This window comes from Gossypium hirsutum, chromosome A06 (genome assembly GCF_007990345.1).
Source record: "Gossypium hirsutum isolate 1008001.06 chromosome A06, Gossypium_hirsutum_v2.1, whole genome shotgun sequence".
Lineage (NCBI taxonomy): Eukaryota > Viridiplantae > Streptophyta > Magnoliopsida > Malvales > Malvaceae > Gossypium > Gossypium hirsutum.
In genome coordinates this window covers 117,159,532-117,182,459 of record NC_053429.1, presented here as the reverse complement: position 1 = coordinate 117,182,459, position 22,928 = coordinate 117,159,532, and the positions used below count along the sequence as shown (strand labels likewise).

The window sequence follows — 22,928 nt, the reverse complement described above, 5'->3', positions numbered from 1 at the left end:
TTAAAAACTTTTAGGTTGTTTCCCCAAGTTTAGGTATTATTTTGAGTTGGAATTCACAAGTGTAAACATCAAAAAACCATAATTTTTGTGAGATCTTGAGCCTTTAGAGCATCTATTATTTCTTTCATGCTCACTTTCATTATGAGTGCGTCAGTATTGAATTGTTATTCTAGAACTTGCTTGATTATGCATGTCAAGACCACACCATTTGATTTGATATGTCAAAATGATAAAGGCACTTAGGTTTAACCCACTCACTCCATAAAAGCCTACCTTCACAATTAACCCTTAGTGAACCCCCTTGCGCCTAACAACCCATTCATTGATTTACCCCAATATTAACCCATAACTCATTATTGTTGAAATCCCCTAAATTAATTTGATCCCTATTTTTGTCGAGATTTGAGTTGGAATAGTTTCTTAGCTATGTTTTATTCTATTTGTAATTTGACTTGTTCTTAAAAAAATACATGTATACATATTAGTAGTAGTGATCTTCTTAGTTAAAGAAGTTAAATTCCATATTCTGAGAAAAAGCTCTGTTGTACGCAATTGATGACTAGTCATTTTTCTAGTTAGGTAATTTTTTAATTTAATCTTGATTCTAACCCTTTCTTTCAGCTTGTGACCACACCCTCTAACCAAAGCCACGTTACAACCCTCTAAAGACCTTTTGATTAATTTTTCATCTCAATTTATAGTGGTGGAGATTTGATTTTCATGCAAGCCTATGGTAATGACTTTTCAGTATTGACTATTGAGTGCTTCATTTATTGTACTTAAACACCTCGAGTGATTTGAGTGAATCTTTAGTGAGGAAATGAAACTCTGTGATATTTTGAATCAAAGGTAATTACTTAGATGAGAGGAGACACCTATGTTTTCATAATAAAATGCTCAACTTGGAATGTTTGAAACTTTGATGTTCTTTCAGTTGAATTTTTAATGTATGATTACCTATGGATTATTTTGAGATATTATCGATAGAAATTATAAGTTGAGAAGAATTTATTTTGATTATGAGTTGAGGATTTTGTTTGAGGACAAGCAAATGCTTAAGTGTGGGGGTATTTGATAAACCGTAATTTATACATACTTCTATCCCATGCTCAACACATTTTATGGATGATTTTTCCTTAAAATTGGCGAATTCGATGCTCCTAATGCCTTAATTTCATGTTTTATACTTAGGTGAGCACAAGAGAGTGAAAGGAACGAGAAACGGGCCAACAACGGAGAAAATGGGCCAATGTACGAAATCAACACGGCCTGGACTTCCTCACACAGGCAGACCACACGATCGTTCCCTTTGGAAAGGTCAAAGCACGATTTACACGGGTAGATCACACGCCCGTGCCCATTTAATAGCCTTGACCACGGCCTTAAGCAATCGCACACGGGCGTGTCCCTGCCGAGCCCAAGTTTAGTCCAATTCGAAAAAGTCCAATTCGGAAAAGGCCAATTTTGAGGGCTCTTAGGCATTCCAAAGCCTATTTAAACACCTGAGGAGGCACTTAGATAGGGGGGACGCACAGGAGGAAGCAAGGAATTGCTTAAGAAAAGCCGATCAATCCATCTCAGAAGTCGGATTCACCATCATGACTGAAGATCTCCCTTCAAATTCCCTCAGGAGTTTTGGGTTTTCTTATGTTTTGTTATTTTTATTCTTTTGAGATGTTTTCTTTCATTAGTATGAACTAAAACCCCTAAATACCTAAGAGGAATGAAACCTGAGACGGATCTTTTTATTATTATCTAAATTGTATGATAAATATTTGACTTATTCTTAATTATGTGTCCTTAATTCTTGTTTTGATATTCCAGTATATTGATTAAAGTTAAGCTCTTATTTAGAGGAGGAATAGACCCTGCCTAAGAGTAAATTTGTCATAATTAAGAGGAGTTGGTTGCGCGCCTAGAGATTGGGTGACAAGATTTTGCTGGATTAGGGTGAAACCTAATAAGGGGATCCATAGATCGAGTTAATGCAACCCTAGGATGTTAATTAGAAAGAGATTTCAATTATTCAAACTAGGGTTAGACGTTGTTAGTCTCCAGAGAGATAATAATATAACTTAGGGATCTCTACGGAACAAGTTGAATGAATAAATCGTCTGATTCAAAGTCAAATAACAAGTGAAGTCTAGGTGGATTTTTCCTTAGGTATTGTCTTAATCAATCGAGTTTTCCAAAAAGTATTTTCCCCAAATTTCTTTTCTGTGATTTCTTAGTTTAGTTAATTAGTTAGATAAACAAAACCCTTTTATTTTTTAGGCTAGATAATAAAAAGAAAGTTGATACTAGTACTTTTAGTTCCTTTGGGTTCGATAATCCGGTCTTGCTAAAGCTATACTACTGCTCGATAGGTACACTTGCCTTCATCATGATAATAGTTAGTTTCAAGAACGATTCATTATAAATATTTAAAACCTATCACAAATATCACGTATCACCGCTCTAGTAGGAAACAAATTAGTGTGAAATAGGTGTGAGGCATACCTAGCTTACGTATCCAATTCTACTCCTAAAAAGCTATCAGTAGGAGATATTCGTACTATGAGTGAATTTTTAGATTTTTTCCAGACGAATTGCCTAGAGTACCTCCGGATAGAGAGGTGGAGTTTGGAATTGATCTTTACCAGGTACTGCCCTAGTGTCCATTGCGCCCTATCGCATGGCACTAAAAGAACTGACTGAATTAAAAGCACAACTTCAGGAACTCTTTGATAGAGGATTTATTCAACTGAGTGTGACTCCGTGGGGGGCACAGGTATTGTTCGTTAAGAAGAAGGTTGGGTCGATGAGGATGTGCATTGACTATAGGCAATTAAACAAGTTAATGGTCAAGAAAAAGTATTCGTTACCGAGGATTGATGACTTGTTCGACCAGTTTTAGGGAGCATCCGTCTTTTCTAAAATTAACATGTGCTTAGGTTACCATTAGCTTAAGGTCAAACAGACTGATGTGTATAAAACTGCTTTCAGAACTCATTCTGGATGATCATATGATTCGTAACAAGTAAAAAATATTGGTAATGAAGATCAAACCTAGACTAACTATTATCACGACGAAAAGGCAAGCGCACCTATCGAACAATAGTATAATAATGGCAAGACCAGGATATCGTACCCAAGGGAACCAAAAGTACTAGTAATAACTATCTTTTTATTATTTAACCTAGAAATAAAGAGGGGTTGTTTATTAAACTAATTAACTAATTAAACTAAAGTAAAGAGAAAATTTGGAAAAAGGCTTGAAGAAAAGTAATTGATAAAGACGACACCCAAGGAGGAATCCACCTAGATTTCACTTGTTATCTGACTCTGAACCAGACGATTTATTCACTTGACTTGATCCATGAGACTCCCTAACCTATATTACTATCTCTTTCGAGACTAATAACGTCTAACCCTCAGTTGAATTAGTCAAAATCTCTTTCTTAATTAAAACCCCTAGGGAAGCAGTAAATCGATCTATGGACTCCTATATTAGGTTTCACCCTAATTCGGTAAAATCTCTAACCCTATTTCTATGCGTTCGATCAACTCTGCTTAATTATGCCAAATCTACTCTTAGACAGGAATTTTTGCTCCTCTACATAAGCACATCAAATCATGAATCAATACTCGGAATATTAACTCAAGCATTAAGAACACATAATTAAAAACAAATCAAGTATTTATCATACAGTTCAGATTATAATAACAAGATCCGTCATAGGTTTCAACCCCCTTAGGTATCTAAGGGGTTTAGTTCATAATAAAATAATAGTACATCTTAAAAGTATGAAAATAACAAAACATAAAAAAAACTCTAAAACCCTGAAGGAATTCTGAGAGAGATCTTCAGTCTTGGAGTAGCTCCGGCTTTTGGGATGGATCGTCTAGCTTTCTTCAAGTAATTCCCGGCGTGTGGTTCTGTACTCCAGAAAAGTTCTGGAGGAGGGGCCCTCTTTCTAAGTCATACTTACGGTGTAGAATACAGCTTCTTGAAAAAGGGACACCCCCTTGTGCCACAGCCGTGTAATGTGATTGCCAGGCCGTGTTCGATCCGTTAAATTACACATGGCCGTGTAGGTCAATGACCAGGCTGTGTGAATCGTGAAAGCCTTGGTCGACACCATTGAAAGACACGGGTGTGTGAGTTGCCCGTGTGGCAAGGCTTAGGCTGTGTCATCTTCTCGATTTGGTCCATTTTGTCCCTTTTTTGTTCGTTTTTGGCTCCTTTTGACTCTTGGTCTCTCCTGAGTACAAAACATGAAATAACCGGATTAAGAGCACCAAAATCCACAAATCTAGTAATAAACATCCATAAATATGCTAAGTAGTTGGGGTAAAAATATGTATAATTTGGCGTTTATCAAATACCCCCACACTTAAACATTTGCTTGTCCTCAAGCAAAACTCTCATTTACTACTAGAATTCATTTCTTTCAATCACATAATCATTACTGATAATGTTACAAATTATACCACAGAAAATCATACAGTGAGAATTCCACTATAGAGGCATTAAAAGCCTCAAACAATCTAAATCGAATATTTTGATAATAAAATTATAGGTGATCTCCTTCCTCAAAGTAATTAACTTTAGTCTAAATATACAAAAGATGACATCCTCACTTAAAGATTCACTCAAATCACTCAAAGTGTTTAAGGTTCAAGATTAAGCACTCAATTGTCTAACATGAGAAGTTATTACCATAGGCTTGCATGAAAATCAAATCTCCACCACTTGTAAATGATATGATACACAAATCAAAAGGTCTTTGCATGGTTGTAACAATGTTTAGGTTATGGGTATGGATACAAGCTGAAAAGAAAAAGGTTAGAATCGAGATAATTTCAATATATTACCCCACTAGAAAAAACTTAATTACTAAGTCATAAACAAATATCTAGAACTATATTACATGAACTCTCTTATTATTATTATTTTTTTAAGAACAAATCAAGTCAATACAATATAGAAATCATACTTCACGATTCAGTAACAAAAAATGGTGAACATAGTGAGGTAACAATATTAAATTTAATCTCGATAAAAAGGGTAAATTAAGTAAAAGGATTTCAACAATAATGGGTTAATGGGTAAATGATGAGGGTTAATCAATAAAAAAGGTTAGTAGGCAGGGTTCACTAAGGGTTTAATTATGTGGGAAGGCTTTTTATGCAGTAAGTGGGTTAAATCCTAAGTGCCTTTATCATCTCAGTATATCAAATCATACGTCTGATCTCGACATGTATAATCGAGTCAAGTTCTAGAATAACAGTTCAATGTTGACACACTCAAACCACAAAAGAAGTGAGCAAGAAAGAAAGCTATATGCTCAAAAGGCTCAAAAATCTCGCCAAAAATTTGGGTTTGTGATGTCATTCGTGTATACTTAAGATTTCAATATAATACCTCAATTTAGGAAAATAATCTAAAAATTTTAGTTCTCAAAATATCAACTTATCATACTCGATTCTCTAATGTCCTATAATCAAATAATCATGCATAATTCCCATGGTTTAATTCATGACATATCAACAATAATTATAGATCACTCAGAATTCATTCGATCAATAGTATGAGAACATCACTTAAGCACAAGACCAAATTCAGGGATTTGAGAATAATGTAAAAAGTTAGGCATCATGTTCATGTTCACCCCCGCACACTTAATATGTACATTGCCCTCAATGTACAAAGATAGAATATTCAAAATAAAGAAAATCATAAGAGGGAAAGAGGTGAAACTCCTTGTTATATGGATACGGAGCTTGATTCTGAGGCTGGAGTGTTTGGGGAAAGTTGTAGCTGCCACTGTTCTTGGTTAGATGAAGAAATTGGGTCGTTGAACATGGGACTCATTGGGTATTGTTCCCAATTTGTTTCCTCATTTCGTAAAATATTCCTAGTAGCTTTGCTTGGAAGTCTGTAGAATCATGAAGAGCTTATTAAGAGTTGGTGTGGAATAGAGCGTAGTGGGATTACTTGTTAGAAATACCAAAAAAATGAAGAAAGTAAAATTTACTAATATAGATATATCTTTCAAAAGAAAATAATAAAATTGAAATGAAAATAAAAATAAAAACAAAAATAATAGGAGGATTTAATGATCCTCGTAGGTGGGGCCCTCAGGTGGTGATGTTGGAGTGGCGATGTGAAAGTGCTGGCACAGCTGCTGCATCATGGCCTGCATGTCGTCCATCTATCTGTCACGTCGCCGATCTTGCTCATGAACCATCTCAAATTGTGTAGTGCAATACTGCTCGAAGTGAGTGAGTCGGTAGGAAAGGTGTGCCAATGAAGCAGCCGCATGAACTGGTCGTTCCCTAGGTGGTATGGTAGAAGGCTCCTCGTGCTGTGGGGGGACATCATCAGGAATGTCCTCAAGATCCTCCTCATCAATGGCATGAGTGAGACGGCAGTGAGGAGGATCGGTCCCACGTCGGCGCTCGATCATCCTCATGTGTAACATAGTCGTGATGCCCTGTAATGACATCTGACCTATCAGTGTAAGCGCTAATGACTGGGCCACGGTGTTGAGGAGGCCCAAGTGTCTGGCAAGGAGCGTCACGTAAAGGCACGATAGAGATTACTCCCTTTCGATGCCGCTCGGTCTGATGGCGAATGGCAAAAGCGATGAAATATGCCAAGTCAGTTACGTGTGCATTCGCCATAAACCATAAATAGTAGGTGTCGTGGGTGTTGACGATGCCGGTGCTCTCTCTCCTTCCGTTCAAGGTGTCTGCTAATATGGCATGGAGATATCGTAAAGAAGGGGCGAGAGCTGAGGCCTTCGAGCGGCTAGGGTTGTAGGTGGAAGAGAGTGGTGCTAAAGTCTTCCAGCACAAGGAGGGAGAAATGTAGATATTGCGTGGTAGTACATTCATGTCCTCCTCCTCCATAAACTCATTGGTGTAAAGTCCCAGAGTGACTCCAAACTCTGGGACACTCATCGCGCGAACTAGACCGCCTAATCAGAAGTGAATGGTGTCAGGGTCGTCATTGTTCGTCATCACCACCTGTAAATGAAAAGTAGAGCATAATTCTAAAGTTAGCTCTAAATAAGTGGTTTCGATAATAGCGAAGAACCGTTCCCATGGGTCTGTGGACAGGAGGGCGCATATGGCATCAGCTAGCTGGACTTGCTCTACGGCAGCCCAGTCGATGCAACGACCTGTAATGAGGGGTCGCACACGTAGTATCTGAAATAGCTCCTCCTACAAAGCTTACGGAAACTCAAGGAATGGGTGTCGAACTTCAACTGTAGCATGTACTGAGGAAGAACCCGGTCCTCTACGTCTCTTTAAGGGTGGGACCGCGACTATCTTGCCTCTCGATGATGACATAATGTACCAAAAGCTGCTGTAGGGTGGCACATGGGCGTGTTGGAGGCGAGCATGGGCATGTGGCATGGGGATACAGTCGTGTGGAGGAAAAATAGAGGGAAAAAAGAGGGGAAAGTGAGGATTAATGCAGGGGGAGTGGAGTTTAGGGTGGTTTGGAGGTTGAGGAAGTGAGAATCTGTGGAATGGTGGCCAAAATAGGGATTAACGAGTAGAGAATTGGAGATTTCGACTAGGATTTTGAAAGGAAGAAGAAAATGAACAGTGAGTTGCTTATATAAGGAGGTGAACACGGCCTAGGGCTACCCCCGTGTACTCTGAAGGTGAGCCCGTGTTTTTCGAATTTTGCAATTTAGGTCATGCCTAGCTTTGTTCGCTTCTTCCACGCCCGTGTGTTAGGGTACCACGCCCATGTATTGTTGTCCGCGGCTTAATGGCACGGGCGTGTTTCACGCCCCTGTCGAAGAAACAGAATCGAGCCTTGCCCCTGGGACGCCCTTGTTTTTCCATTCCCACGCCCGTGTTTACCTATCAAGTTCACCCACAGCCATGTCGCACGGCCATGGGGATTTATTGCATCTCGTGTTTTGGGGAAATCATGTCCTGCTTTCACACAACCGTATCGCACGGCCGTGTCTCTTCCCCTGTTTGGCCACGGCTTTAGGTACGCCCGTGTGCCTAGCCGTGTGTGCTAAAAAACTTTGTAATTTAAAGATAAAGTTAATGATTTAAAGTGTTAGAAATTAAAAATAAAGAAATCAAAATATGTTAATGTTCGGGTTGCCTCTCGAGAAGCGCTTATTTATAGTCTAAGCTCAACTTACCTCTCTAGTGAATGGTCAGGGTGATTCGAGGAGTTTATACTCCTCATTCCTACTATCAATCTCATCAAAATAGGGTTTTAATCGGGTGTTGTTTACCTTAAAAGTGCCCAAATTGGGGCGACTCACCTCTACCGTACTGAATGGAAAAATACTGAGTACCATAAGAGGGATTTCCTCATTCGGTGTGGTAGTGACAATGTGGGGATCTGCGACATCTAGTAAGACTTTATCGCCAACCTTAAGTTGATTAGGAGAGGTATCGAGCTTGTTTTGGCGTAGTTTCAGTTTATCATGTGTTCTCAATTTATGTGCTCACCATTCGTCTAGCTCCTCTATCCGTAGCCTTCGTTGTTCATGAATGTGTCCTCTATCATTTCTGGAACATGGCTCGTGAACTTCTTTGAAGCTCAATTTCTGTAAAGTTATATTGTCAGTTTTAGTAGATTGGTGTGGACTATTACCTTCAATGTTTGATGTAATGCCAGAATTACGAGCTTGAAGGGTGATCGTTTCATCTCCCACATGAAGTGTAAGCTCACTTATGCCAACATCAATAATTGTTTTAGCAATTGCTAAAAAGGGCCTTCCTAAAATCAAAGGAGTGTTATTATCCTACTCTATGTCTAGAACAACGAAATCAACGGGGAATATGAACTTATCTACTTTTACTAGTACATCTTCAATAATATCCCTAGGAAATCTTATAGTTTTATCTGCCAATTGAATGCTCATCTTAGTTTGTTTAGGTTTCCCAAGACCTAGTTGCTTAAACATTTTGTAAGACATGGCGTTAATACTAGCCCCTAAATCAGCTAATGCATGACTTATATCTAAATTACCAATTAAGCAAGGAATTGTAAAAATCCCTGGATCTTTCAATTTGTCGGGTAGCTTATTCTGTAGAATAGCTTAGCAGACTGTGTTTAGCTCCACATGTGACTCTTTGTCCAACTTCTACTTATTTACTAAAAGCTCTTTTAAAAATTTCATTGCATTTGGCATCTGCGACAAAGCTTCAATAAACGGTAAGTTAATATGTAATTTTTTCAAAAGTTTGAGGAATTTTCCGAATTGTTCGTCTGAGCAGTCTTTCCTTGTCACATTAGGGTATGGGACACAAGGTCTATATTCTTCATTCACCATTTTGTTATGACTTACCTCACTTTTACCTTTGCTCACCACAGTTTCTTGCATCAATTCTGGCTCAGACGCAAAGAATCCTTCCTTATCTTGAGTGCTAATTACGTTACGGTGTTCCCTTGGATTAGGTTCAAGTATTACTTGGTAAGCTACCTTGTGATCGTTCGAAGATTAGTTTAGATAGCTGGCCTATCTGAGTCTCGAGTCCTTGGATCGATGCTTATTGATTTTTAAATGTTGTCTCAGTATTTTAGAAACGAGTTTCTGACACTGATATGAATTTCGAGAGCATCTCCTCAAGGTTCAGCTTCGTGTCTTATTGGTAGGGTGGTTGTTGAAAACCTTGAGGATTTTGTGGCTTTTGATTCCCTTGACCACCCCAGGAGAAATTTGGGTGGTTCCTCCAACCTGCATTATAAGTATTACTGTATGAGTTATTTTGAGATCTAAAGTTATTGTTACCCATATAGTTGACTTGTTCCTCTTCGGTTGTAGGATTGAAGGATTGATATTCTGTATGCACACCTCCTCCACTTGAGTCACACCTCATTACTGGATATACCTGCGTAGAACCAAGTAAACCATCAATCTTTTTATTGAAAAGTTCTACCTGATTAGAGAGCATGGTGACTAAATCGACGTTATAAATGTCGGCTGTTTTCATTGGCTTTGTCCTCATAACTCTCCACTGATAGTTATTCAGTGACATCTCCTCTATAAACTCATAGGCATCTTCTGGTGTTTTATTGTTGATGGTTTCGCCAGCAGCTGCATCAACCATTTGCCGAATCGAGGGATTCAGACCATTGTGGAATGTTTGTACTTGAAGCCAAAGCGGGAACCCATGGTGAGGGTACCTTCTCAGTAAGTCATTGTATCTCTCCCATGCATCGTAAAGTGTTTCTAAATCTATCTGCACAAAAGAAGAGATATCATTATGTAATTTAGCCGTTTTAGCCGGTGGAAAGTATTTTAGTAAAAAAATTTTGGTCATTTGTTCCTAAGTAGTGATAGACCCTCGTGGTAATGAGTTTAACCACTGTTTAGCTTTGTTTCTCAGTGAAAAAGGAAATAACCAAAGATGAATGGCATCGTCAGAAACGCCATTGATTTTAAATGTGTTGCAAAATTCTAGAAAGTTTGCTAGGTGAGAGTTGGGATCTTCATCCTGCAAACCATCAAATTGAACAAACTGCTATATCATTTGAATTGTGTTAGGTTTCAGTTCAAAAGTATTTGCAGCTATAGCTGGTCTAACTATGATAGACTCAATTCCTGTTAAAGAAGGTTTAGCATAATCATACATAGTGCGTGGAGCAGGATTTTGATTAGCCGCAATTGCAAGAGGTAGCTGATTGCCTTGGTTTTCAGCCATCTCCTCGGTTGGAGGTTGAGTATCATCTTCTTGCTCGTTCTTTATGTATCTTAAGCTGCGCCTTATTTCTCTTTGGTTTCTTCGAACTGTGCGATCGATTTCTTCGTCAAAAAGTAATGATCCCGACGAGTTTCTTCTAGTCATAAACTAGGAAAACCTGCCAAGAGAAAGAAAAAGTAAATTAATTTGTAATAATTAAATTGCAAGAAAAAATAAATGGCTAAAGTAATAAAAATTGAGTGTTCCTAATATTTTAGCTCCCCTGCAACGGCGCCAAAAGACTTCATCGCGTGATTTGTAATAAGTAATAAATATTTATAATGAAGATCAAACCTAGACTAACTATTATCACGACGAAAAGGCAAGCGTACCTATTGAACAATAGTATAGTAATGGCAAGACGAGGATATCATACCCAAGGGAACCAAAAGTACTAGTAATAACTATCTTTTTATTATTTAACCTAGAAATTCTAACACCCCTTACCCGTGTTCGACGCCGGAATAGGGTACGAGGCATCACCGGACTTAATCACTAATCATCGTATAAAAACCGATTCATAATTTCACTCTAATTTAAAACTTTTTCAAACACATTCAAGTTGTCCCTTAAAAAGAGCTTACAAGGCCCATATCATGCTTTAATTCAACCACACACATATGCAAGCATGCACATTCATAAATTGCATCATTTAATTAATAACATAATCAAGACTATCTACCTTAAATGACTTTATACAATAGAGACCTTCAATTCACATAGGTCAGTATTTTAGGTCAATTCCTAGCAACTTAATAATAATTAAACGAGTTTCCATACATGTCAAAGACTTGAAAATACTTTAAAACCTTTATATGTTGATCAATAGTTTGATAGTGTGATTTAACCTCCGGTGACCTCCAACTCGAGCTAACATCTGCGACACTATAGGAAAAAGGTAAGGAAGAGAATAAGCATTATAGCTTAGTAAGAAAGTATGTAAAAATTAATAAACAATACATTATCATATTTTAAACAAAGTCACAGTATGTTCTTGGAATATTACCATCACAAACACACATACTTTCACTATTACAATCATAAACAGGTTCAAAATAAGCTGTCTAGCACAGTACCAGTAGCTAAATTATTTATTTCTGGAGTTACAAAACTCCATATTACAAACCGTTAATTTTCTTTGAAACTATATTCATGTATATTCTTACCAAAAAAATTTCATAATTTTTGGTCTAGCCAATTAGTACATTTTATTCATTGAAGTTACCCTTGTTTCACTGCTCAACTGTTCTGACCACTCTTCACTACAAATACATTTTCTCCTCGTAAAGATTTCAAAGAATGTTCTCGTTTATTTAATTTGAAACTATACTCATTAAGGATTTCAAGAATATAAATTATATCCCCTAATTATTTTTTAACAATTTTTAATGATTTTTCCAAGTCAGAATAGGGGATCACGTAGTCATTCTAAACCAGTCTCTCAAAAACTTAAATATCTCATAATATAGAATTCCTTTGCTTGCTATATTTATGTTAGATGAAAATAAACTTATTAAGCTCTAATTTGATATCTCATTCATTCTATGATTCAATTTCTACTATTTTTGGTAAATTTTTAGATTCACGTCACTTCCAGAACAGTTTTATTGTCAATTTTTGATCTTTCACACTTCAATTGTATTCATCACTTACCCATAACAATCTTTCCAATTTCCAATCACATATCGAGCATATTGCTCATAAGTTACACGTATATACTTATACTTATCGTCACAAAATCACACACAATTTCATTTAATCAATTTCCCAGTTGAACGCTTTGGAATAATAATAGATACGCAATGGTATCGCACACAGCCCACCTTTAAAATCGAAGCTCTCTTGTACACATAGTGGCCTTCACTTAGCACCACTCATGTGACCTAGCTCAATTGTACACATAATTTTGGCTCTCTTGTACAAATGGTGAACACTTAGTACCACCCATGTGACCTAGCCAGTTTATCTCGTAGCTCTCTTGTCTACATGGTGTCCTTCACCTAGAACCACGCATGCGACCTAGCTACATATATCCCGTAGCTCTCTTGTCTACATGGTGTACACATAGTATCACCCATGCGACCTAGCTACATCATAATGTCTCGTAGCTCTCTTGTACACATGATGTGCACTCAGCACCATACATTTGACCTAGCTACATACCATCTGTATCATCCAATCTTTCCGAAGGTTCAACCGGGATTTCTCTCTCGTTCTAATACTTGATTCCATACTTCCAATAGTCAATTATGATTCAAAAAATCAGATACAATACATAAAATATGCTGAAATATAAAAACATAATAAAGATAATGTATTATTTACATACAAACTTACATACTTTCTCATTTCCATGTCGAATTAATATTGAACATTTAAATCATCATAATTATACTTACTTTCAACACCTCAGCAATCATAGTAAATATATCAATTTTACATTGAAACATGCATAAATTAATGCTTATTATACATATGAACTTACCTCGATACTAAAACGGTCATTTTACCAACTTTCCCGATTTTTTATTTTTCTTCCATTCTAGGTGCAAATCTCATTTTTCGGGATCTAAAACATCATATTTTACTTATTTAATTAATATACTATTCAAAACAGTCCTTAACTCAAACTTTGGCAAAATTACAATTTTGCCCCTAAACTTTTGCATATTTACACTTTTTCCCCTAGGCTCGAGAATTAAAGTTTATCCCTTATTCTTATGTTTTATGACATGCAGATCATTTTTACCTTCTATGGAAACTCAAATTCTCACTCTAACACATAGTTATGAACAATAACAACTTTTACCGATTAAGCCGCTTTACTCATTTTTGCTTAAAACCGCTTAGCAAAAGTTGTTTAACATAATTTCAGCCTTCATCTTCTACCATAAAACATCAAAATAAACACATTTCACCTATGGGTATTTTTCCAAATATGAACCCTAGCTTAAATTATTGCTAGAATAAGCTTAATCAAGTTACCGGGATTCCAAAAACGTAAAGAACTTGAAAAACGGGGCTAGAACGGACTTACTATTGAGCTTGGAAAGCTTGAAAACCCTAGCCATGGCTTCCCCATGCTAATTTCGGCCTCCATGAAAAAGATGAGTCAATTTTGGCTTTATTTTCCCTTTTTATTTCTTTTAATTACCAAATGACTAAAATGCCCTTAAGGCCTTTCTTTAAAATTTTGTCCTATTCATGCCCATTTTTCTCCAAACGAAATATAATGGTCTAAAATTAAGGACCTCATCTTTAAACTCCCATTTCAATCAAGTACTTATGAATTAGAACACATATTTTGCAACTTTTTCAATTTAGTCCTAAAAGTCCAATTAAGCATTTTATCAGTAAAATTACTTAACGATATTTTTACACAATATTTTAATCAATAACTAAACCTTAAAACTTAATCGGAATAACTTTTTTGACTTAGAATTTGTGGTTCTAAAACCATCATTCCGTTTAGGCCCTAAATCGGGCTGTTACAGCAACTTCTACAAATAAGCCCTAATAGGCAAATTAAACATGCAATCTATAAATTTTCTTATCAATACTCTAACACATGCATCTAATCACTCTGTAAATCATAAAAATTAATCAAAATAAACTTTTCTATCTTAAATTTGTGGTTTCGCAACCACTATTCCATTTAGGCCCTATTTCGAGATGTTACAGAAATAAAGAGAGGTTGTTTATTAAACTAATTAACTAAACTAATTAACTAATTAAACTAAAGTAAAGAGAAAATTTGGAAAAAGACTTGAAGAAAAGTAATTGATAAAGACGACACCCAATGAGGAATCCACCTAGATTTCACTTGTTATCTGACTCTGAACCAGACGATTTATTCACTTGACTTGATCCGTAAGACTCCCTAACCTATATTATTATCTATTTCGAGACTAATAACGTCTAACCCTCAGTTGAATTAATATAATCTCTTTCTTAATTAAAACCCCTAGGGAAGCAGTAAATCGATCTATGGACTCCCATATTAGGTTTCACCCTAATCTGGAAAATTCTTGTAACCCTATTTCTAGGCATTCGATCAACTCTACTTAATTATGCCAAATCTACTATTAAACAGGGACTTTTGCTCCTCTGCATAAGCACATCAAATCATGAATCAATACCCAGAATATTAACTCAAGCATTAAGAACACATAATTAAGAACAAATCAAGTATTTGTCATACAGTTCAGATAATAATAACAAGATCCATCATTGGTTTCAACCCCCTTAGGTATCTAAGGGGTTTAGTTCATAATAAAATAATAGTACATCTCAAAAGTATGAAAATAACAAAACATAAAGAAAACTCTAAAACCCCTGAAGGAATTCTGAAAGAGATCTTCAGTCTTGGAGTAGCTCCAGCTTTTGGGATGGATCGTCTGGCTTTCTTCAAGTAATTCCCGGCGTGTGGTTCTATACTTTAGAAAATTTCTGGAGGAGGGGCCCTCTTTCTAAGTCATACTTAGGGTGTTTATATAGGCTTTGGATTGGCTTTCTTCCTCCCTAAGTATCCCTTTTTCGTGTAGAATACAGCTTCTTAAAAAGGGACACGCCCGTGTGCCACGGCCGTGTGATGTGATTGCCAGGCCGTATTTAATCCGTTAAATTGCACACGGCCATGTGGGTCAATGGTCAGGCCATGTGAATCGTGAAAGCCTTTGTTGACACCCTCGAAAGACACGGGCGTGTGAGCTGCCCGTGTGGCAAGGCTTAGGCCATGTCATCTTTTCCATTTGGTCCGTTTTGTCCCTTTTTTGCTCGTTTTTGGCTCCTTTTGACTCTTGGTGCTCTCCTGAGTACAAAACATGAAATAACCAAATTAAGAGCACCAAAATCCACAAATCTAGTAATAAACATCCATGGACATTGCTCCTTTTGACTCCTTTTGACTCTTGGTGCTCTCCTTTTGGCTCCTTTTGACTCTTGGTGCTCTCCTAAGTATTTGGGGTAAAAATATGTATAATTTGGCGTTTATCAATGGACATTGCGAGTTTTTGGTAATGCCTTTCGAATTAATGAAAACCCCGGCAGTATTTATGGACTTAATGAATCAGGTGTTTCAACCGTATTTAGGTCAGTTTGTAGTGGTTTTTATTGATAATATCTTGATCTAATCTAAAATTGAAACTGAGCACGATGGTCATCTTCGTATTGTACTTCAGATACTGTGAGAAAGTAGTTGTATGCCAAGTTCAGTAACTGTGAGTTTTGGTTGCAAGAAGTCACCTTTTTGGGTCATGTGGTGACGGTAGAGGGGATTCGAGTTGATCCCAATAAAATCAAGGCTGTTGTTGAGTGGAAACAGTCGAAAAATGTGTCCGAGATTCGTAACTTCTTGGGTCTAGTCGAATACTACTGAAGGTTCGTCAAGGGGTTTTCCCTGGTTGCGTCACCTTTGAAGAAGTTGTTATGTAAGAATGCTCCATTCGTGTGGTCTGAGGCACAACAATCTAGTTTCGATAAACTCAAGTCTGTTCTAACACAAGCTCCTATTTTAGTCCAACCAGAATCGGGTCAGGAGTTTGTGGTTTACAATGATGCTTTACATGTCAGGTTAAGATGTGTACTTATGCAAGACGGTAAGGTGGTCGCCTACGTGTTACGGAAACTTAGAACACACGAGGGTAACTACCCTACGCACGATCTAGAGCTAGTTGCGGTTGGTGTTTGCTTTAAAAATCTGGAGACATTACTTGTATAATGAAAGGTGTGTTATTTACACCGATCAGAAGAGTCTCAAATATTTGTTAACCCAAAAAGATTTAAACCTTCGTCAGCACCGTTAAGTTGAGTTACTTAAAGATTATGATTGTACCATAGAATACCATCTCGGGAAGGCAAATGTAGTAGCTAATGCTCTTAGCCGTAGAGCGATGACTGATTTGAGAGCAACGTTTGCTCGTTTGAATTTGGTTGGGGATGAAGGACTGTTGGCAGAACTTCAGTTAAAATGAGTTGGGTGGAGCAGATTCAAGCTAAACAACTGAATGATGAAACCTTAGTGCAGCGATTGCGACATGTGGGTACAAACGGGAACTCCGATTTTAACGTGAATAACAATAATGTGTTATGCTTCAGAGGGCGGATTCGTGTACCCAATGATAAGAAGTTAAGGCATTCGATTCTTCAGGAGGAGCATAACAGCCCCTATGCTATGAATCCTGGTCAGAATAAAACATACTGGGATCTTCTGAGAACTTTACTAGTGGCCTAGACTGAAACGAAAGGTAGTCGCCTTTGTGTCCCACTGTCTAACGTGTCAAAAGGTTAAGGCAGAACATCAGTTTTCATCCGGATTGCTTCAACCGATTAGAATTCCTCAGTGGAAGTAGGAGCAGATAACTATGGATTTTATTACGGGGTTGCCTTTAACTCCGACTAAAAAAGATTCAGTTTGGGTCATTGTTGATTGGTTGACCAAGTCAGCCCATTTCATTCCTATTTGAACAGATTATTCCTTACAAAGGTTAGCTAAAACGTACATTGCTGAAATTGTGAGACTTCACAAATTCTGGTTCGATCATTTCTGACGAAGATCCTCAATTTACATCTCGGTTCTGGAAGAAACTCTATTAGGATTTAGGCACTTGACTTAATTTCAGTATTGCGTATCACCCTCAAACCGACTGACAATCAAAGCTAGTCATCCGGATCCTAGAAGATATGTTTCGAGGTTGTGTGATAGACTTCAGGGGTAGCTGGGAGGAGTACCTACTGTTGACAGAGTTTGCTTATAACAATAGCTTTCAATCTAGTATGCAAATGGCACCATACGAGGCTTTATATGGTCGTAAGTGTCATACTCCGCTATGTTGGACTGAATTAAGTGAACGTCGGTATTTGGTTTTAAACTGGTATTTGAAATTGAGAACACAATGAAAGTGATTCAGGATCGTCTGAAAGTAGCCTCTGATAGACAGAAGTCTTACGTAGACTTGAAAAGAAAGGATATTGAGTTTTCAGTAGGTGACCAAGTGTTTCTGAAAGTATCACATTGGAAGAAGGTTCTCTGATTTGGGCACAAGGGTAAGCTGAGCCCGAGGTTCATCGGACCATACCGTATTCTGAAGTAGGTTGGACCTATTGCGTGCTAGTTAGAGTTACCGCCAGAACTAGATCCGATCCATGATGTATTTCATGTCTCGATGCTGAGACGGTATCGATCGGATCTGTCGCATATTATCCTTGTTGATGAGATTAAGTTACGACCAGATTCAACATTTGAAGAATAACCTGTTCTGATCTTAGACAGTGATGTTAAAATGTTGAGGAAGAAAACTATTCCTCTAGTGAAGGTCCTCTAGTAGAACTATGGTACTGAGGAAGCCACGTGGGAACCAGAGGAATAAATTCGACGACTGTTTCCGTATCTGTTCGACTCAGGTAAAATTTTGAGGCCGAAATTTCTTTTAGGTGGAGAGAGTTGTGACGCCCCAAAATTTTAAGAACTTGATTGTGAAAATATGCAGTAATTAATTTCTATATTTGTGGTTCTGTGTTCTGTGATTGAGTTTAAGGTCTGGAGTTCGAGTCGCATCATTAAATGTTTTGTTGTTTTAGAATCAATGCACAACCACGCACTACCCATTTAAGTTCAATTCTATGTGAAAGGGTAACAAGAATGAGCCTGCTGGTTCATTGGTTAAGCATCTGCCTGCATTTTGTCTGGTCATGAGTTTGAATCTCGTAGTATGCGTAGGGAAAATTTTTTGCTAAATGCTGGAAATCTAGATGGAAATTAATTAATAATTAACGTTAGTTCTCCTTCCATATTCTTTTCCTCTATTTTTTTCCTTTCTTATTTCTTTACGTTTTTCTTCTTTTTCGATCCTTTTTCCTTTTTTATTTTTTAATTATCGTAAGGAATACGGGACTAGTTGAAGTTACGTTGTTAGCATTTTTTATTAAGAGGTTATTGAGTAAGTTTTGATGTCAATTCGTTAAACTTCTGAGTTTCTCTTTTTGTTTTTCATAGTATACTTTGAAATGGTTGTTCTACTGTGTTGCATGAATCTCTGATAGTCAATCATTTGGATTCCCTATTAGGTAGGGATATTGAGAGTAGCGAACCTCATCACGTCAATTGGAGTAATCATCGTTGATTTTCTGTAAGTATTAATTTCGTTGAAAGTTTGTGTCCAAACTTTCGACATAGGTATTTTGAGTATAATTGTGCATTGTTGTTGATAAACTTGATTTAGTTATCGAATGGTCGTTTTAGGCTTCAGAACTTCTCTACATTGTTACTACTTTGAAATAGTCTCAGGTGCATATCAGAAACCTTAGTTTTTGCAAGTTTTGTCGTTGAAAATGGTGGCGCTGTCGACCCCACATGGGTGTGTGGCAGGCCGTGTGAACGGCTGTGTCACTCACTATTTATTAAATTAAGACACATGGGTGGCCACATAGGTGTATGTTTAGGCCATGTGTGGCCATGCTAGTGCAGGGTTCACACAGCCAGTGACACGAGCGTGTGCCTAGGCAATGTAACTCACTATTTGTAGTATAAAACTACACGGCCAGGGACAAGGGCGTGTGCCCAGGGCATGCCATTGTTTGTGCTTAAAAAACCACACGGCTAAGGCACATGAGCGTGTGCCCTGGCTATGTGGCAGGATGTTGGATCCGAGAACTATTTCTGAGGTCGAGAAGGTTGCTAAACCTTGATTTTGGGTTCCTCGATATACGAAAGACTGAATTTGCTTATATGAGTATTGTCTGATACACAAAGACTGATCTATGAATCACATACTTGAATGTGTACCACTCTGATAGTGAACTATTTTATTAATTATGTAATGTATTAGACTAGCTGAACATTGGTTATGGATAATTGCATTCTGTATTAACAGGTGGTGGGAGGTTGTGAAGAGAAAGAGATTTTGAACTGAAATTGTGGCTAGGCCACAATAAGTATCACTCTGATTCTGGTGCTTGTCGCATATTGAACTAGCAGATGCGTTTCTATAAAAGTGTCATTGAACACTCTAAATGTAAGACCCCTAACCCATATCCAATGTCAGAATAGGGTTACGAGGCATTACTAATCAATACACATCATTCACATACATTTATACATTCATATATATAAAACCCATCCAACGCATTCACATTGTCCCTTATAAAGCTCTACGAGTCCTTAAAACATGCGTAGAAGAGGTTCAAGACTAAACAGATAACATTTGAAAACTTTGGGAAACTTAGAAAATTTTCATGCATTGAAGAGTCACACGCCTGTGTGAACAGGCCGTGTGCCACACACGACTACCAGACACGCACATGTCACAAGCCGTGTGAAAACAGTTCATACATACTGGCTTGCATCGCACAGCCGGAGACACGCTCGTGTGCCATGGCCGTGGAAAATCTGGAGGGGTTACTAACTTGGGTCACACGGCTGGCCACATGCCCATGTGCTAGCCCGTGTGTCTAGACCGAGTCAAACCTGTAGGGTATTGATCGCGAGGTTTCGTGATAGGTTTTAAATATTTATAATTACTCGTTCTTGAACTAACTATTATCACGATGTAGGCAAGTGTACCTATCGAACAGTAGTATAGTTTTAGCAAGACCGGATTGTCGAACCCAAAGGAACTAAAAGTACTAGTAATGACTGTCTTTTTATTATCTAGCCTAGGAATAAAAAGGGGTTTTTATTTTAATTAACTAATTATCTAAACTAAGAACGCACAAAGAAAAGAATTGGGGAATTGCTTTTGGGAAAATTGATTGACCTAAGACAATACCTAAGGAAAAATCCACCAAGACTTTACTTGTTATTCTAGCTCCAAAATGGATGATTTATTCATTCAACTTGTTCCGTAGAGATCCCTAAGTTATGTTATTATCCCTATTCAAGACTAATAATGTCTAATCCCTAAATTGAATAACCGAGACTTTTCTCTAATTAACACTCTAGGGTTGCATTAACTCGATCTATGGATCCCCTTATTAGGTTTCACCCTAATCCAGCAAAATCTTGTCACCCTATTTATAGGCGTGCAATCAACTCCGCTTAATTATGACAAAAGTACTTTTAGACAGGGTCTATTCCTCCTCTAAATAAGAGCATGTCTTGAATCAGTATCCTGGGATATCAAAACAAGAATTAAGAACACATAATTAAGAAAAAGTTAAATATTTATCATACGATTCAGAAAATAATAACAAGATTCGTCTTAGGTTTCATTCCTCTTAGGTATTTAGGGGATTTAGTTCATAACTAAATAAGAAAACATCTCTAAAGAATAAAAAATACAAAACATAAAGAAAACCCAAAACTCCTGAAGGGAAATTGAGGAGATATCTTCAGTCTTGATGATGAATCCGACTTCTGAGATGGATCAATCGGATTCCTTGGGGTAATTCCTTACCCCCTTCTCTGTCTCCCCTTTTTCTCCTCTTCTAGTGTGTATTTCTAGGCTTTGGAATGCCTAGAAGCCCTCAAAAGTGACCTTTTCCGAATTGGACTTAACTTGGGCTCGGCAGGGACATGCCTATGTGACACGCCCGTGTGCGATTACTTCAGGCCGTGTTTGAGCCTGTTAGAATGGCATGGGCATGTGCTATGCCTGTGTCAATCGTGCTCTAATTCTACCAGATTGACACGGCCGTGTGGTCTGCCCGTGTGAGGAGGTCCAGGCTGTGTTGATTTCATACTTTGGTCCATTTTCTCCATTTTTGGCCCATTTCTCGTTCTTTTCGCTCTCCTATGCTCTTCTAAGTATAAAACATGAAATTAAAGCATTAAAAGCATCGAATTCACCAATTCTAATGAGAAATCATCCATAAAATGCATTAAACATGGGGTAAAAATATGTATAATTTACGATTTATCAGATATACTGACTTAAATTCGAAGGGTACCCCATGGGACACATGGCCGTATAGCATGATCGTGTGTCAAACACGGCTGAAACACATGCCCATGTATCTGCCCATGTGGACAAAAATAAGCTATTTTCAAAGCCAATTTGCCACTCTTTTCTCATGCACATTTAGCAACCAAAATGGTACCAATTCATTATAGAATAGGCATCCCAAAATCATCAACCAAATGCACAATTCATACACAATTTATGCCATTTTATAATCAACCATTTCATTACTCAAATCCATAACCAAAACATACCAAATCAATATTCCAAAACATAAGACCATATATATACATCACATATATCACTTATCAAACACATAATTCAAGCTAACTTGAATGGCCATGCACATCATCATTTACAAGCTAAATCTCATGGCTAATATCATAACTCAAAACATACCAAGATGACACTAGCCTATACATGTCAAATACCAAATATTCAAAGCTTCAAAAGTACCAACAAGATGATCAATAGTGTGACAATGTTCCTGATGATCCCCGAGTCTGAGCTAGCTTTGATTTATCTATTAAACAAGGAAAGAACACATAAAGTAAGCTTTAAAAGCTTAGTAAGCCATATAAGAATAAGTTATCACATGAATCAATATCATTTCCATCAAATGGAAACTGCGAGTAAACATTTATAAGATCACAAACCTTTCTCATAATACACATATTCATTATCATAATTGAATTCATCAAATGCTTCCCTTTCATTACTCGTATGAATTACATACGTACCTGAGCCATTTAACTCATTCACACATTCTTTCTTGACTTCACTTTTCCCGTTGAACCATTCAGAATTGTTAAGGATACTCAGAAATCATAATAGCTTGTACAAAGCTATATCCCATATATGGTCTTACATGTCATCATATACCGATGCCACTGTCCTAGACAGGGTCTTACACGAAATCGAATAATGATGTAATGTACCAGGCATGGTCTTACACATAATCACAATACAATGCCAATGTCCCAGACATGGTCTTACATGTAATCACATCTCAGTAACTTAATGTCATGACATTCGTATCCTATACTATTCCTAAGGTTTGTACGGGACTTTTGGATGTTGTAATTTCATCGATTCTTGCTCGTATTTGCTTATTTAACAATCATAGAAATTAAATGACAAATAAACACATATAATTCAATTTAAATGTATTTATTTGTATATGAACTTACCTCGTACTGAGTATAAGCGGACTGGACCGACTATTCGACAACTTTCTATTTCCCCCAATTTAAATCTGATTTCTTTCTTTCAGGATCTATATGAATTCAAAATTAACTCATTTATTCATTGATTCAA

General features: G+C 37.3%; 1 non-coding gene across 1 annotated transcript; it reads left to right on the top strand.

The window, feature by feature from the left end:
* Positions 1-10,141: 10,141 nt before the first annotated feature.
* LOC121230958 (small nucleolar RNA R71) lies at positions 10,142-10,247 on the top strand. Its single transcript, XR_005929030.1, has one exon. It is a non-coding gene; the product is annotated as a small nucleolar RNA R71 (small nucleolar RNA).
* Positions 10,248-22,928: the final 12,681 nt, after the last annotated feature.